This window comes from Equus przewalskii, chromosome 16 (assembly GCF_037783145.1).
Source record: "Equus przewalskii isolate Varuska chromosome 16, EquPr2, whole genome shotgun sequence".
Taxonomy (NCBI): Eukaryota; Metazoa; Chordata; class Mammalia; order Perissodactyla; family Equidae; genus Equus; species Equus przewalskii.
Window position 1 is genome coordinate 8,376,521 of NC_091846.1, and position 17,201 is coordinate 8,393,721.

The window sequence follows — 17,201 nt, forward strand, 5'->3', positions numbered from 1 at the left end:
GGGAGAGACCTTATTGAAACATCTAGACAAGTATGTTTCAAACATCAGTGATTTGAGTGCTATCTTCATGACTTTTGCCATATCTGAGAACTACCTGTACTATTAGTTACTTAATTTTTCTCTAGGTTCTATCCTATGTTTGGCTTAGTCTCATTTTAGGCATAATATCTGGATTTGATAGTGTTGCTGCTTGGACTCTGGAACCAGGCTGCCTGGGTTCAAATCCTGGCTCCACTTCTTACTAGTATGGGGACTTTGAGCAAGTTGCTCCATCTCTCTATGTCTCTGTTTCCCCAAGTGCAAAATGGGGATAATAACAGTATATGTCTCATAGGGTTTTTGTGAGGATTAGAAGAAAAAGAAAAGAATGTAAAACAATTACAATAGTACCTTTCACATAGTAAATGCTCACAAAATGCTAGTTATTATTACTAGTTGTATTTTTTTTAATAAACATGAAAAGATTTAGCCATTAAGAAAGTCCCTTTTATGCCAGCTAAAATTAGATTTCATCCTACTAGCAGGATATATATCTTGCTTGGAGAAGCATTGATCTTGTCATTTGGCCTCATCCTTGTTTTGTGCTTGATTTTTTCCTAATTTACCCTAGACTAAGGCCACTAGGGATTCCACTCCATCTTAGCCATCTGTGACTGGGCCCACAGTTTCCTCCCATTGGTTCTGGTTGACCCTTGGACTCTCAGGAGCCAACTCTAATCTCTCTTCTCCATTACAGTCCTTTACGTAATTGAAGAACGCTGTCATGCCTCCCTGAGTCTTCTCTTTTTCATCCCTGCAGAGTGTCTTCCTCTGAACGAGCCCCAGGCTGCCTCGCTGTCTAATGTTATCCCTGTCCGTGGAAAGAAGCTGTGGGAGAAGAGGTTTGTCCTAGGACACATGGGATACATTTTGCTGGTACTAATTAGTGTTCATAAACCCTATGAGCACCTGGAGCCTGGACGCATCCAACATCTTTTCTGATGCAAAAGTTGCAGGTGGAAAGTGGATAAAGCCAGTATTTCCATTAAGAACCAGAAATGTTAATTTAAAGAAGTCTTGGAAAACTGTGTGCCTCTGTGAAAGGGAACTGGGTGGCAGGTGAAATTAGCTTTTCATTGTATACTCTTTTATCCTTCAAATTTTATACTGTACAGTGTATTACCTATTGAAAAGATTCACATGCACATACAAGAAAGGCAGAATCATGAACTAGAAGTTATGGAACTGGAAGTTGTCTTGAAAGAATAATATGAAGGAGTTTTGTAACTGTTAAGTTCTTGACTAAGGAAACAAAAAGATAATAGGTGGAGTGCTCTGAAAGAAGACAAAATAAATCAAAATAACGGCACCTCATCTCTAGCCTGTCCCCTCCCTCCCCTGCCTGCTCATCTCGTTTGGTCTGGCTGATTTCCTGCTTCTCTTTAAGATCCTCTCAGGTGTTATTTCCCCCTGGGAAGCCTTCTTTAACTCCCTGACTCTCTCTACCCAGCTGGGGCCAGGGTCTCCCTTCCTGTTTCCTCAGCGTCCTGTGCAGACTTCCAGACTCCTGTGATTCTGCTTGCCATAACCTATTATAACTATCTGTTTACCTCTCAAATTGCATACCCCCAAACTCCTTGAGGGAGGGGCTGTCTCATTAATATTTATATTTCTAGTATCTATGATGCTGCCTGGCATAGAGAAGGCCCGGGTATCCATTTACGGAATGAGCAAACTCTGCAGGGTGGAGTTTGGGGTTGTGGTGTGGGGTATTGTGAGGGCTTCATGGGGCCGCTGGTGCTTGAGCCATCCTGGGGTCTCACTAAGCATTTGGCAGGCTGAGAGGGAAGGGACAGCCCTCTAGATGAAGAGAACAGTAAATTCAAGGGCACAGAGGTTATCCTTTTAGAACAACTGCCTACTCTAAAACAATGAGATTTTAATCCAAAACATATCTAACATTTTATAGCAAAACATGCCTAATGTTTACCGAGAATAGTAGAAAGGTTCGTACTTTTTAATCTTTATTTCAGGATGAAGATTACTCTGAGATCATTCTTTAGTTAATTTATTTGAGATTGCATTTGAATCATCTGATGTGGATGGATGAGAAGTTCATGGGGTTGGGCATTTTCCCCTTCCTGACCCACCTTTTTCCCTCCCTCTTGCCTTCCTCTTTTCCTTCTCTCCTCATTTCTGTAAGAATCTGCTGTGTGAACGACATCATCCAGACATTCAGGGAACTTTAGCTAGGACCTTTGGTCTAGAGATGAACCTTATGTACAGGACTGTAATACAAGGCAGAAAGTGCTAAAAACCACAGAAGGACATTTGTTGGGTCCTAGGAGAATTCACCGGAAGGAGAACTTCCGTCTAGAGAATGGCAGAGAAGGCTTCATGGCAGGGATCACATTTATTCAGCATGTGGAATTTAGGTGTGTGGAGACTTGGGTGGTAGATGTGAAGGAGGTGGGTGGGGGTGGTGGGCATTTCCAGAGGAGAAAACTCCATAAGCAAATGTCTGAAGGCAGGACAGCCTGGAGAGTACTCAGGAAACAACAGCATTCCGCATGGCTGGAGAGAAGAATGAATGAATAGCAAGGAAGAACTGTGGAGGCTTTGTTAGCAGGTGGTTATGGAGGTTCTTAAATCCCAGGTGAGAAGTTTGTACTTTCTTCTTGAGGCACTGGGGGGCCACTGAAGAAGTTTAGCACACAACTGATGTGTCAGAAATGTAATCAGAGTCAACTGTCCTAACTAGACAAAAAATCTATTTGAAAAGCTATTTACTAAATCAGCTGGGCGAGAGGTATTTGTGTAGGGAGAAAGGACCAACAGAAGCAGCAGGGAAGTTATTCCTGGTCACATGGTGCTTTGAAGAGATCCTTCAGGATTCTTTAATTTAATGTAGAAAGTGGCGTAGGGCAGATAGAGACTGGAAATGACCAAGGAAACAATGAGAATGGTAATCTCTTCTGAGAGCCACAGGCAGAGCTGTTGGTCCATTTAACCTGTTCTGTGGTGGGAAGAGTCTTAGAGCTGCTGGTTGTGGGCTGATTTCTGAGTTCATTATATACGTTTCTGTTAGCTTTGGTATGACTGGTAATTTTTCTAAGGTTCTGATAATGAGTAATTCTGAGACTCTTCCTGAAATATAGGCACAGAAGTGGCCCCTGAAGCACAGGTCTTCCCCAGACACTGTGCTGTGCTGGTTCCCTGGAGGGTCTCGGATTTCAGGCACATCAGAGGGAGACCGTGTGAGCGTTGAGATACCCTCCAAATGGTTTTTTGAGCCACAGCTGGCTAAATGAGAAGACAGGTTAAACAGACTTTCCATATGAATAGAACATGATTATAATTATTTATATCCTTGAGTTGTGAGGCTTAGTTTCTGCCATGTGCAGATTTTCAAATTTTTGTGACTCAAAGAAATATACTGTAAAGCTGGATCCAGAGAGACATTGTTTTGCCTTTGCTAACAACTTGGGATTTTGCACTTACAGCAAGTCCATCACACTTTGTTTTTTCAGCGATGGGCAGAAGGCACATGGAGTAAGTTTGTTGTTGAGAGCTTTTAGGGTTGTATCATTTGGCTCTTTAGGGCCTGCCAGGCTACTCCTCACTATTTAACTTTCCTCTTCATCACTGTCCCTTCTATGGACTGAATTGTGTACCCCCAAATTCATATGGTGGAGCCCTAACTCCCAATGTGATGGGATTTGGAGGTGGAGCCTTTGGGAGGTGATGAGAGTTCCATGGGGTCATGAGGGTGGGGCCCTCATGATGGGATTAGTGCCTTATTAAAAGAGGCACCAGAGAGCTGCCTGCTGCTTCTTCTGTCTGCGTGTGAGGACACGGTGAGAGGGAGGCTGTCTGCAAGTCAGGATGAGAGTTCTCGCCAGAAACCAAATTGGTTGGCACCTTGATCCTGGACTTCCCAGCCTCCGGAACTGTGAGAAAATAAATTTCTGGTGTTTAAGCCACCCAGTCTATGGTATTTTATTATGGCAGCTCCAGCTGACTAATAGAGCCCTACCGCAAGCAACACTTGTGAAAGTACAACTGAGGGTTCGAGATCATGTGTTTACCACACAGAGGGGCTGCCCATTCCTTTGTGAGGCTGTGTTATACCATGTTTGTGGTGTATAAATGTCTGCTAGAGACAGGCTGAGGTGAAAACCGGGGTCCACTTGTGTGACAAATTCTAGTGAAGGGGAGGGCAGACTTTGCTTAACAGTCAGTGAGATCCTTGGAGTCAGTGACATCGAATGCTCTGAGTATGGAAATTTGGAGCCATATGGTATTTAACTAGCTTAACGTTTAAATGCAAAAGTTCTTGCATGTACGGTAAGATTAACAAATTTGTTAATTTATGATTAATGTCAGTTTTGGAGGCCGGAGTCCTGTAGCAATAAAAGAAATACCTAAGACAAAACAGTTTAAAACAGAGAAAATGTCAAGAAAAGTATGAAAGCATCTCGAAGAGCTTGAAATCTGTCAGTTTTAGTTCTCCTAAAAATCATCACAGCGGCTGAAGCCAGCCATGAGTGTGCCAAGTTATGTTTAGAAAAACGAAGAGGGAAGGAGAAAGAAGTTCCTATCCGTATGTGGAGGTGGCCCCAGCATGTTCCTGTACCTCCCAGGTCTGAAATACAGTGGGGATCTTCCAGGATGCGGTTTCCTCAGTCTCTGGGGCCGAGGCCCTGACGGAAGAGAACAACGTATTGTTGTACTTTTGCTGTACTAGGCTGATACAGAGCTAGGCAATATTTCATGGGTTTTATTGGACTTGTTTTCTAATTTGTGCAATAATGAGCTGTGTCTCTGTTGGAGTGTTAGGATATAGAAAGATATTTTAAGGAATTCTGTAATCAAAAGAAAATTATAGATAGGTATCTTAAATTTGGAACCACATAACTCCCCAATATTAATTCAGACTGAGTTACATTTTTTCTTTTAAAGAATATTAATAGATAGCGTATAACTACCAGGAATAGTTTAAGCAGTAGGGAGATTTAGTTTATAACTTATTGAAAACCTGTTTCCTAAAAAATTTGGTTGACCTTCTGTATGTCCATGAAGGTGAATGTTAAGTTCTTGAGAAATCAAATCAAAACAGCCGAGTTGTCCGTTGTGCACACATCTCTGCACCAGGCCCTGTGGAAGCTATAGAGAAGCATTAGACCTGTGCTAAGACACTAGCCACTAGCGCATGTGGAAATTTAAATTTAAATTAAGTAAAGTTAAATAAAATAAAAAATCAGTTCTTTAGTTGCACCCCACACATTTCAAGTGCTCATTGGCCACAGTAGCTGGTGGCTACTCTATGAGACAGCGCAGATATAGAACATTTCCACCATCGCAGTAAGTTCTGTCGGACAGTACTCTGTGAGACTATTTTCTCTGCCCTCATTGAATTTTAATGTATTTGAGATCCAAGACAAAAAGATGTGAAAAAGGAGATGACAAAAGAAAACGTAATTAACATTTTATCAGTACTGTCTCAGTGCAGTGTGAGATTGATCATTGGAGTAATTTATAGGTAATAAATGATCCAGGACGTTAGGCTGAGATGGTCAGGGAAGAGTTGTGGTTTCTATTGGATGTTCAAGTAACCAGTAGGACTCGGGCAGGCAGCCATGAATCGGGAGGCATTCCATGAGAATGGAATGAGAGTTTTGTTGGGGAGGGAACAGGGTAAGATGTGTTTGAAGCAGGAACAACGGGATAATCTGCAAGACCCAGGGCAAAATGAAAATGTGAGGTCTCTTGTTAAAAATTATGAAGAATTTCCAGACCATGAGAGCAGAGCATTAAACCAAGCATGGGGCCCTTGCATAGGTTGTGTGCTCGTGAAGCTGGTCCTGCTCTGAGGGATGGTGAATAAGCCAGACTGACGGGGTTCTAATGAGTTCTAAAGATAAGTAGTCAGAGAGATGACAAGAAGCACTGTCAAAACTTGAAAACTTTTCTTTGTCTCAGCTTCACCATGCAGGGCACAGTATATTCATTGTGAGCAGTTGTTTGGGGCCAGAGCCGTGCTCTTCACCCAGTAGCTGTCTTCCCATCCTGAGCCTGACGCTGAAGATAGCATTATTTTTCTGGACACTATGAAAAGCATAGGATATGGCAAATTCCTTCATCCCCTGATTGCAAACATTATGTCTTCAAGGAAAACGAATGATGCAGTTTAGAAAGTACCAGCTGAGTGCCATGCTGGCTGGGAGCTTGGCATTCATTAGTATGTTAGTTGACAGTTGTACAAAACTTCCCCTTTCGGTTTAAATGCCTCAAAAAAATTTATCAATTTATCAAAGAAGTTTATCAATCCAAATAAAAAAGCAAAATACAAATCACCATGGAGGTTTTAGATTTTTATTTTAAACATACTTAAAAAAATAATCCTATATAATAGGATTCTGGGCACTTGAGTTCTGATTTCACATGAGGCATAATGTGTGGTGGCATCTTTGGTTAAATGTCTCATCTGTACCCAGCCTTTTCCTCTGTGAAGTAATGATTAGTTAGTATATTCGTCTACTGTATAGGTGGTTAAGGAGAATAGTAATGAAATAATGCAGACTTGATGGAGACACACACCTTTTATTTAGCAAAGAATTCAAATTCCCTTTATTTCTACCTTTTCTTCAGTCCCCTCCACAACCACCCTGGCCCAGCAAGGGCGATGTCTCTGTTTTACTTCTCCAGGCAATGCATTTCCCCTTGGCATTAGTTAGTTTTTTATTTTGGGATAATTGTAGGTTCACGTGCAGTTGTAAGAAATAATAGAGATCTTGTGTACCCTCTCCCCATTTTTTCCTCAGTAACATCTTGCAAAACTGTAGTGCAATATCACAACCAGGAGATTGGCATTGACCCAATCTGTCCATCTTGTTTAGATTTTCCCAGTTTTGCTTGTGTTTCTTTGTGCCTGTGTGTATTTAGTTCTCTGCAAATTTATCAGATGTGTGGTTTCGTGTTTCACCACCAGTCAAGATTCTAAAGTTGCATCACCACAAAGAAGGATCCCTCATATTGCCCTTTTATAACTGCTCCCACTGCCCCCGCCCCCGTCATCCTTAACTGCTGCCAACCACTAATCTGTTCTCTATTTCCATAATTTTGTTATTTCAAGACAAAAGAAATGTAATCACACGGTTTGTAACCTTTTAAGATTGGCTTTTATCACTCAGCTTAATTCTCTGATTATTAATGCAAATTGTGTGTATTGATAGTTTGTTCCTTTTTACTGCTGAGTAGTATTCTGTGGTGTGGATGTACTACAGTTTGTTTAAAAGATATCCACTTTTGGACTATTATGAATAAATCTGCTGTGAACACTCGTTGTATTAGTCTACTAGAGCTGCTGTGACAAAGTACCACATACTGCGTGGCTTAAACAACAGAAATCTATTTTCTCTCAATTCTGAGATCAAGGTTTTGGAAAAGTTGGTTTCTTCTGAGGCCTCTCTCCTTGGCTTGTAGATGGCCTCTTCTCCCTGTGTCATCACATGGTCTTCCCTCTGTGTGCATCTGTGTCCGAATTTTTCTTCTTATGAGGGCATCAGTCACATTGGATTAGGGCCCCCCGATGACTTCCTTTAACCTTAATTACCTCTTTAAAGACACTGCTCCAAACACAGTCACATACTGAGATATTGGGGATTAGGTCCTCAACATATGAATTTGGAGGTAGGGAGAACTCAATTCAGCCCATACCATGTGCAGGTTTTTCTGTGGATAACAGTTTTCATTTCACTGAGATAAATGCCCAAGAGAACAATTGCTGGGTTGTGTGGTAACTGCATATTTGCTTTTTTTAAAAAAACTACCAAGATGTACTACAGAGTGGCTGTACCAGTTCATGTTACTGCCAGCAATGTGTGAATGGTCTGGTTTCCCTGCATCCCCAGCAGCATTTGATATTGTCACTATTTTGTATTTTAGCCATTCTGATAATTGTGTAGTGATATCTCATTCTGGTTTTAGTTTAATTTCCCTAATGGTGGATGACGTTGAACATCTTTTCATGTGCTTATTTGCCATCTGTATATCCTCTTCGGAGAAAAGTCTGTTCCTGTCTTTTGCCCACTTTTAAATTGGAGTTTGTTTTCTTACTGTTGACTTTTGAGAGTTCTTTACATATTCCAGATACTAATTCATTTTCAAATATGTGGTTTGCAAATCACAGACATGTAGCTTGTCTTTTCATCCTCTTAACAGGGACTTTCACAGAACAAACGTTTTTAATTTTGATGAAGTCCAATTGATCCATTTTTCCTTCTACGTGTTTGTGCCTTTGGTGTCAAGCCTAAGAATACTCTTTGCCTGGCCCTAGATCTCAAAGATTTTCTCCTATATTTTTAAAAATAAAACTTTTATGGTTTTATGTTTTACATTTATATCTGTGATGAATTTTGTGTTGATTTTTGGTGTAAGATGTGAGGTGTAGTTTGAGGTTCATTTTTCTGTGCATGAATGTTCAGTTGTTCCAGCACCGTTTGTTGAAAAGGCTATCTTTCTTCCATTGAATTGCTTTTACACTGTTGTCAGGTATCTGTTGGGCATATTTTTGTGGGTCTGTTTCTGGGTTCTCTTCTCAACAATGGATCAATTGTCCCATTGATCAATGTGTCTTTTCCTCTGCCAATATCATACTGTCTTGGTTATTGTAGCAATATACTAAGTCTTGATAATAGGTAGAGTGATTCTTCCTATTATACTGTTCTTTTTCTTTTTAAAGATTGTTTTAGCTGTGGTAGAGATTTTGCTTTTTCATATAAATTTTAGAATAAGCTTTTTTTATGTCTACCAAATAAAAACCTTGCTGGGATTTTGATGGAAGATTAAATTGGGGAGAATTGACATCTTTACTATCTTGAGTATTCCAGTTCATGAAAGTGATAGGTCTCTCCATTTACTTAGATCTTCTTTGATTTCTTTCATCAGCATTTTGTAATTTTCAGCATAATGATCCCATACATGTTTTGTTAAGTACATACCTAAGTATTTCATTTGCTCTGGAGAGATTATAAATGGTATTGTGTTTTTAATTTTGGTTACTATATGCTCTTTGTTAGCATATAGAAATGCAGTTGATATTTGTGAGTTGATCTTGTGCTTGCCACTTTGCTGAATTTATTTATTATTTCCAAGAGATTTTTTTTTGAGGAAGGTTGGCCCTGAGCTAACATCTGCTGCCAATCCTCCTCTTTTTTGCTGAGGAAGACTAGCCCTGAGCTGACATCCGTGCCCATCTTCCTCTACTTTATATGTGGGACACTTGCCACAGCATGGCTTGATGAGTGGTGCGTAGGTTCGCACCCGGGATCCAAACTGGTGAACCCCGGGCCACTGAAGTGGAACATGCGAACTCAACTGCTGCACCATGGGGCCGGCTCCTCCAAGAGATTTCTTTTTTGTAATTTCCTTTGGAATTTATTCATAGTAAATTGTCATATGCAAATTGAGATAGTTTTATTTTTTTCCAATCCAATTTATTTCCTTTCTTGCCGTATTGTGCTGGCTAAAACTTCCAGTACTGTGTTGAATAAAAGTGATGAGAGTAGACCACTTTGATTTGTTCCTGATCTTAGGGGGAAAGAATCCAGACTTTCACCATTAAGTATGATGTTTGCTGTAGATTTTTTGTAGGTACTCTATCAAATTGAGAAAGTTCCCCTCTACTCCTAACTTGCTGAGAGTTTTTGTCATTAATGGGTGCTGGATTTTGTCAGATGCTTTTTTGTATCAATTAATATTGTATTTCTTATTTAGCTTGTATATATAGTGGATTACGTTGATTGATTTTTCAAATGTTGAACCAGCTTTGTATACCTGGAGTAAATCCTACTTTGTCATGGTATATAATTCTTTTTATACACTGTTGGATTCAATTTGCTAATATTTTGTTGAGGATTTTTGTGACAATTCATGAGAGATAGTGGTCTGTAGTATATTTTTTTTGTATCTTTGTCTGGTTTTGGTGTCAGGGTAATACTGGCCTTTTAAAATAAGTTGGGAGTATTTCCTCATTTTCTATTTTTTGGAAGAGATTGTGTAAAATTGGTGTTAATTCTTCCTTAAACATTTGGTAGAATTCTCTGGTGAAATCACCTGAGCCTGATGATTCCTTTTTGGGAGATTTTTACATTATGAATTAGATTCTTCAGTAGTTATAGGGCTGTTGAAATTGTTTCTTTCATACTGAATGAGTTGTGGTAGTTTGTGGTTTTTGAGGAATTGGTCCATTTCATCTGAGATTCCATCTTTTATGACTTTATTACTTCATTTCTGTTTGAAAAACTTCCTTGAGCCGTTCTTTAAGGGTAGGTCTTTTAGAAACAAATTGTTTTAGTTTTCCTTCTTGTGATAGTGTCTTTGTCCTTCATTCCTGAAGGATGATTTTGCTGGATAAAGAATTTGCAGTTGACAGGTCTTTTTTTCCAGCACCTGAGAAACAGTATGCCACTTCTTTCAGGTATCCATGGTTTCAGATGAGTAATCCAAGTTGGTGTTCCTCTATAGGTAATCTATTATCTCTCTCTGGCTGCTTTCAAAATTTTTCTTCGTATTTAGTTTTGAGAAGTTTATGATGTGTTTTGGTGTGGATTTCTTTGGATTTAACTCTATTTGGAATTCATTCAGCTTCTTGATTCTGTAGGTTTATGTCTTTCACCAAACTTGGGATGTTTTCAGCCATTATTTGTAAAATAGTTTTTTATCCTATTCTCTTTCTCCTTTCCTTCTGGGACTCCAAAAGATAGATTATTGGACCTTTTCTTATTGCCCCACAGGTGCCTGAAGCTCTATTAATTTTTTTGCAGTCTATTTTCTCTCTGATGTTAAGATTGGGTAAATTTTATTGTTTTATCTTCAAGTTCACTGATTCTCTCCTCTGTTATCCCCACTTTATTACTGAGCTTATTCACTGAGTTTTTTTACTTCTGTTGTATTTTTCAGTTTTATTTTATGAAAATTTGTAATTGCTTGTTGAAGCCTTTTTATCAAGGCTGCTTTAAAATCCTTGTCAGATAATTCCAACATCTTATTTATCTCAGTGTTGGTGCCAGTTGATTGGTTTTTCTCATTCAACTTGTGATTTTTCTGGTTCTTGGTATGATAAGTATTTTTTTATTGTATTCTGGACATTCTTGCTATTATGTTAGGAGTCTCTGAATCCTATTTAAATCTTTTATTTTGGAAGATGGTCACACTATTTAGGTTTCATACACAGATCCTGGCCTACTTTTATGGGCTGTTTCCAATGATAATTTAATTTTCAAGCCTGTTTGGTGTATCTGGTCCCACTGGGGGTCCCACTGGGGGTCCCACTGGGGCTCCCACTGGTCCCAGCTGGTGCTGCTTGAGGGTGCTGAAGTAGCTTGTCTAGGCCAGGCCATCTTACACCTCTAGATAGGGGAAGAATGTCTCTGGTCCATGGTGACAGTGAAGCTTCCTGTGCCTGGCTGTTTGTTGTGTTGAGATCCCCTTTACTGGTGCTGCCCAGATACCCAATGTCTCTCGATGGGGGAGGGGAGTCTCCAGCCCATGGGGACAAAGCAGCTTCCCATGCCAGGTCACTTGTGGTGGGTTGCCCCTGTCTGTGGGGATGTAGAACACTTCCTAGACTGAGTGCTGTTGTGGGGGGATCCCTCTTGCTGGCACTGCCTCGTCCTGAGGTGCCTCTATGTGGAGAGGGGTGTCTTAGGCCCTTGGGGACAAAGAGGCTTCCCAGGCACTATTTGTGGTGGAATTCCCCTGTTTGGAGCCACTCCCCTTCTCCCCATGTTTCTCAGTGGAGGTTAGTGTTCTTGCCTGACTGGAAGGAGGATGCTTCCCCTGGATACTTATTGTTGGCAGGACTCCCTATCAATCCCCCTTGCTTGGCTCACCTGCTGTTGTCAACAGGACTCTGTTTCATTCAGAGGAGGAGTGAACCTACCTGGGGGCCCCTTTGTTGCTAGGTTGAGAATCTGGAAGTATGAGGCCTGGGTTGCCCTCCGCCTTTGGGCGGGCGATCCTAAGGCACCCTGTTGCTCTGTTATTCCTTCAGTCCTGGGGTCCCTAACCAGCTACCTTCCTCTGTACACCTTTAAGAATTCAGCTTTGGTTGACTCTTGCTTTATTTTCAGGGTATATAGTTGTCCCTAGAGGGGAGGGTCAGGGAGAAATGAGTCTACGCCATCTTGTCCAGACTCATATTTTTTATTGAACTTTCATTTCCTTTTTGTAATTGTTTTCACCTCCTTTTGCTTGAAAAGCTTTGAGGGTGATCCTGCAATCAAGCAATGACCTCTTGCTCTCGGGTACAGATGTGTGCAGCTCTGCTGGATCTGACCAAGCTGAAAATTCCAGTAGATGGAATTTATTTTGCTAGTGTTGGGTTATGTCATTCTGAAAATGTAAAAACAGAAGTTCAAGTCCACATGCACAGGGAATAAGGGAGAGGGGGCTGTTGCTGTCCCTCTGTGGGGATGATGGCCTAAGTTGGCACTACCTGTCCTCTCTGGCACCATGCTTGTGGTCAGTGCTCGTCTTGGCTGAAGGGGAGTGTGTGGCCATCTGGTCTCCTGGTTTCAATCACTTGAAGCAGCGTCCAGTAGCCCTCAGTCAGGGGACTGTCTTTGGATTATCTCAAGGTAATTCTTGTGCTTTGGGCACTGAAAAGGAATGGAAAACGTGTGGAAATCACTTTGAGATTAGTGAGAATTAGTAGAGAAACAGATGAGATCTCTACCTGATGGCCGTTTTTCCTGTAAAAAAGGGCACATACATTGCCTTCTGCTCAGAAAGATAAACCAGCATCAAATTTGTCTTGTCAGGCAAGATGTGTTCTTTTATTTAGTAAGACTGGTTCTGTTATATACTGAATTGCAAAGGAAATAATTCCACTCCTGCTCCTTATCTTAGATCCATTTTCTAATGCTGACAGGACAGTGGGATGAGAGATGCCTTGATTGCCTTTGGGGCATAGAATGGTTTGGATCAAGCAAAGTGATCTTGGGTGAGTTTTGCATTTTACCCAGAATTGGAATGTTGTGCTTAACTATTCTGACATGAGAAGCTGTTGGCCATCCCTAACTTTGCAGAAATCAATGGAATTGAAGGTTCCTTGAGGAAAGAATTTGAAATATATTGATTCTGGCACTACTCATTTAATGATTAAACAATTCTTGAATTCCTGGTTAAATCCTTCTATTTTCTGTTTTATGTAAGACTAATATTTTCATTGAATAAATTAAAATGAGTTTGATACTAATGTGTGTTACATATAATCAGTTTAAATATTTTAAAAACTGACATTTGTTCTTCATGAAGAAATACTAATCATTAGCCATTTTTAAGCTATTTAAACATTTACGAAATATCTAGTACTATGTTTTCAAAATCCCACCTGCCATCTGGCTGACTCCCTGGGACTCAGATTTCTCTGTTGGGTGAGTCTTGTTCTTCCCACACTGGGACTTGTCACACTGGGGAAGTGAACTAGACCTCGTCATTACGAACCCGGGGCTGAGTCCATGGCTTCGCTTTAAATCCTGGTTCCCCTGTTTACAACTTCGGGCCTTGGACAACTTTGTCTCGCCTCTGGTTCCTCAGTTTCCTCATATACACAGTACTGTACAGAGGTATTGTGAGTACTGAGTGGAACAATATGTGTAAAGCACTTAGAACAATATCTTGCTTATAGCAAACACATAATAGGTGTTAGCTTTTCTTGTGGTGGGTGGTTATTGTTATTATGAAACCAGAAGCAAGTAGTTATGACTGTGGGAATTAAAATAAACACTTAAAGGTAAAACCACTTTGGCAGTGTTATTCATCACCAGGATCTTGATACTCTGGATGGGTAATAAAAATGCTACGTACTATTATTGAGCTTGATGCCACATTACCCTGTCTGAGGTATGGGTGCCTTGATTTGGTTGCTGTCTTCCACCATATCTGATCCCCTCCGTCCTCCTGCCCTCCCCAGGATGGCACTTCTCCTTGGCTTCTCATTATTTTGTTCTTCATCACAGTTAAATTGGAGAAGCTGTTGAAGACACAAATCTCCATCTAATCTGTTTCTAAAAGGTGTGGCTTTAAAAATAGTGGGCATTTATGATGGTTAATTTTGTTGTCCTTTATTATTAAGAGAAGATGACATTACTACCAAATGAGTAATAAAAAACCAATTAAATTCATTTAGGGAAATTAAAGAGCTGACAAGTTCATAATGGCTTTTCTGGTTGTTAAATGAGATTGACACGGATTAACAATTGGTGGTCGACAGAAATTTCCTGAATTCACTGAAGTATATTTCCATTAAAATGACAGCTGTGTATAAGAGCTGTCACCAGGGCATTTAGTTACGGGGCCCGTGAGTGTGAAGGAGAGGGCTAATCAAATGAGACAACTTGCACTTAATTTTAATTAGGTAAATTCCCCTTCACGTTTTAATCACATAAGCTCAGTCATGGATGGTGTAGAAGCAAACGGCCAGCCATCTTATTGTCTAACTGTGGTTTCATTTTCAAAGTTATTTTTAAAAAACAAACTTAGTTGTAGACTTAACTTTTGTGCTTGATTATGTGTTCTGAGTTAACTTCTTTAATGAAAATAGTTTGTCAGCCATCTTTTCAGTATTTGAAATTTTGTCTGATAACTCCCCACAAATCATCTTCACAGAAATGTGCTGAAAAATCATACAGTACAATTTGCAATGCAAAATGAAATCTGATGTAAGGGATTTATATCAGTGGAGTTGTTTGGTTGCTGAAATAACAATAGTGAATTCTAGAACTTAATTTCTGTAGACCATTAAAGCCTTTTTAGTTTTGTGTGCTCTTTATTGTTTGTTTGTTGTTGCAGTGTAGGTGTAAATGGGATTCTGATCTTTGTTAGTTGGTTAGGTTCTTGCTTTGCTAGGATATTGGGGTCAGGAAGGTACCAGATAATCAAGATTTTGTTATACTTGTGGGATGTAACTAGGTGCCCTAGTGTTTATAGCCATGAAATTTTCTTCTTCGTAAATGTGCAGCATGTATAGCATAAAATTATTTTTTGGTTGATGTAACTAGAATCATAGTTTATGAATTTTTGCAGCAGCCTATGAGATTTGATTTAATAGACATTTTTAATGTTTTCCTGTCTGCAAAATACTACGCTAAGCACAAGGAAGATACAAAGATGTATTTTTTTTTAAAAAGGCCCTGCTTTTTAAATTTTTCTGTAATGCAAGAGACAGACGGATAAACAGTAGTACAAAGCATAAAGAAATCAGTTCTAAACAGAGACAAAATGATTTCAGTGGAAAAATCTGAGAAGTCCTGAAACTTGACATTTGAGCCTGGCCTGAGGTAAGGATTTCGATGCATAGAAAATGGGTGGCAGTGTCCTTCCAGGCTGCGAGCCCAGTGAGAGCAAATGTGTGGAGGAGAGCCTATGCTGCATTCAGGGAGCAGCAGGAGAACTTTGGTGTAATACAGGAGGGAGAGCTTTATGGAGCCGGAAATGAGTCTGGAAACCCAGGTTTCTTCACTCAGTGACAGACACTTCTAAGCACCTGCTGGGTACCAGGTGTGTGCTGGCTGTTTGGGCTACTGAGGTGGTCCCGGTGGGCATGGTCCCTGCTCTCCTGGAGAGCTGAGTGTGGAGGAGATGTGAAGGGTCTGGCCGCTGAGGGAGGTGAGAGCCCTGCTGTGGAGTGTACAAGGATTAGGGAGCCGTCATGTGTTTTTGAGGATGAGAGTTACATGATCTGACAAGGGTTTTATGACAAGAAGTCTGGTGCGCTGTGGAGGGGAAGGCTGGATGGAGGAAGTGGAAGTGGAGTCAGCGAGGATGGAACAAGAATCCTGAGAAGATTAGGGGGCAGAGAGTGGAGGGGAGAGAGCGTGATCTCAGATGGTGCTGAGATTTTGAAGGTCTAGCTCAGTCATGAGCCATCTCTTTTTTATATGAGAATCTTTTCAAGAAAAAAAATGTTTATGGGCTGTGGTCTTTAATCTTCACTTCTTCAGAATAACTTCTTTAGCCTGATGTAGTAAAAGCAGGTGTGTTTATAACAATCATCTATTAAATAGAAGATCGTCTTTGAAAAAACTGGTATTGTGTTTTATCCACTAAAATGTGGTTGTCCGGGCACAACTGACCAGCAGCAGCATTGAGGCCGTTTTCTTATTGTTATCCTGAAGGTGGATGGAGGGCCTTCCCTGGAGGCTGGGTGGTGGGACCCATGGGTTGCCTGTCAGTGGGTCGGCTTGAGAACATGGAGAATATTGTGTGGTGGGGTGGAGCCCTGCCTGCCTTGCTCTCTTCCTTTGGGGCTGGGAATGGGAGCCAGGCATGATCTTCCACAGCACTTCTGTTTCCTTACTGAGCAGATGCAGAATTTTGGGTCTCTCTTTTGGTGTGAACCAAAGGTAGAGTGGAAACGTACAGAACTCAGTGTACAGGGAAATGGTTGGCAACTTCAGTACGAAAAGCATCTTACATATCTAAGATTTCTTTTGGCCCTTCAGGTTCTTGTAGGTTTTAATAAGACCAGAGATTTTCAGTTTAGTTCAGTCACTGGCTTTTGAGACTCTGCCTTGTTCTCGTAGTGGAATTCCACCTGGAACATCTACTGTAGTTGAGTAGAATCTGGAATGTTTTCAGTTGGTCAGATACAGTTAATGGAAAAAGTATTCCAGTTGGCTGGAAAAAGTATACAGGTAATTGCAATAACTCCTGCTAGTGGGGTTGAGAATCACTGCCTTTTTATAGCTGTTTGTTTTAGGAGAATTAAGCAGTCGGGTAGGCAGACCTGGAGTCCAGTGGAGCCGGGTCCTGGTTTTAACTGGCTGCTCTGTGACTTTGGACAAGGTACTTGTGCTAGAATAATTGAGCCCATTTTGTCATCCTCTGTTATCACATAATGCTTCCACAGCCAGGCCATGGCCCTGTGGTCGTGGGAGCCTACGGCCTTGACTTTGTCCACGTGACTTGTCTTGGCTCATGAAATATTAGCAAATGGGACACAGGCGGAAGCTTGAGTGTGCTTGTGTCTTGGGCTGTCGCTCAGGAGATTTGTGCTGAGAAGAACATGCTGTGGAGTCGCTGCCCCTGTAGCTGGGGCCCTGGAGTAAGAAACAGACCCAACGCACTTGGACCTGGAGCCCGGGGGATCAGTGGAGCTTCAACTGATGCGTTGATGGCTGCATGAGAAAACAAACGTGGTTATATGCCACTGAGAT

At 40.9% G+C, this 17,201-nt stretch overlaps 1 protein-coding gene across 10 annotated transcripts in view; it reads left to right on the top strand.

Moving 5' to 3' along the window:
- The window catches only part of MTUS2 (microtubule associated scaffold protein 2), a 559,616-nt gene that overhangs the window by 67,558 nt on the left and 474,857 nt on the right, over positions 1 to 17,201 (top strand). For 2 of the 10 annotated variants that reach the window (XM_070577884.1, XM_070577875.1), the window contains exon 3: positions 12,892 to 12,985. The exons of 7 other annotated variants lie outside the window; for them this stretch is intronic. The gene's annotated coding sequence lies outside the window, so the exon portion shown is untranslated. Of the gene's footprint in view, positions 1 to 799; positions 1,099 to 12,891; positions 12,986 to 17,201 lie in introns of all 10 variants that reach the window. One more of the 10 variants, XM_070577877.1, reaches the window with a different exon arrangement.